We start from the raw sequence: 1305 nt of genomic DNA, 5'->3' as shown, positions 1-1305 counted from the left end.
ATTTGTTAAACCTTTAATAGATGATAGATTTTGGTATTGTGATTGTTCAGAATGACTTTCGCCCTAAATATGGGCCCCTGGCGTTTGTGCGTGGTCGGTTGCTCCAATTGTTCAGTGCCGAAAAAAAAATTTTCGCTGTTTAACTTTTTTTGCGTGTGTGAAAGTATAGCTATTTTTGTATTTCGTCTGGTTTTCACACGTTGGTATTGCAGTGCTACCACGAAAAGCGGAGGGAGTTGTGTGCTGTGAGGAAGCGTTTAAAGTTGGTGGGCCGCAATTACGACGACAGTAGAACAGTGAGCCACCCCGCCCGTATTCCTGTAAATGAAGCCTGCTCCGTTTTGAAAAATGACAATGCAGCGGTACCCGTTTTATCTTAACAGCGTCTCCCTAATCTTTGCCTGAGCGTCCGTGTCAGCCAGCTCACCCTCCGTTATTCAGGGGGGGGGGGGGGGGGGGGGGGTGATGCCGTTAAACCCCTCTCGAAATAAAATCCTGGCTACGTCACTGTATATATATATATATATATATATATATTTAGATTTAGATTATTCAGGAATTTATGAGAAATACTGACTAATTTCATTAGATCTATACGAGCAGGTGGAAGGGGTAGTGAGGGTGCCTCCCTTCCCCCAGACAACGGAATTGTATGCATACCTCAACGAGGTAGAGGGGGGATAAAGCGAAGTTCAATAGTAACCTCCCCCCCCCCCCCACCCCCCTCAAGAAAAAAAAAATGTGGCCGCCATGTTGTACGAAAAAAGTGACTACTCGTCACGTGACCTCACAAGATGACAGCGCCCAGAGCTGGTCGATGCGAGTTTGTTCGGTGCGCGGCAGTCGTGATTCAGCTGCTACTTGCCGACAATTTCGGGCTTCGCGCTCTCTGACGCAGGCAGTTTTAAGTAGTATCGCAATACTTGAATCACGATACCATAACTTGTTACGTTTTTGGTAACTTTTAACTATAACTCGATACATTTCTTTGAAATAACTGCAAAGCGAACTTAAATATTTTTTTTGTAACAGTCACTAAAAAGTACCTGCAAAAATTACAGATACTTTTCGCGTACATATTGTCACGGGTGGTGACAAAAAAAAATAGGTAAACAGGAAGAAGTAAACGTTTAATGTGGCGAACTTGTGCCAAAAATAAAAGAGTACAAAAGATAATAACAGAGCGTCGCGGGCGTCGAAGTCGGTGAAACCGCAGGATCGAGCGCTGGGGCGAGACTGACTGTGGCTCGCCACGCGGAGCCCCTTATGTACTATCGGGGAAAAATGAAATGCGAACAGAGGAGC

Source organism: Ixodes scapularis, unplaced genomic scaffold, assembly GCF_016920785.2.
Source record: "Ixodes scapularis isolate PalLabHiFi unplaced genomic scaffold, ASM1692078v2 PGA_scaffold9__187_contigs__length_104089568, whole genome shotgun sequence".
Lineage (NCBI taxonomy): Eukaryota > Metazoa > Arthropoda > Arachnida > Ixodida > Ixodidae > Ixodes > Ixodes scapularis.
This window is presented reverse-complemented; position numbering follows the sequence as displayed.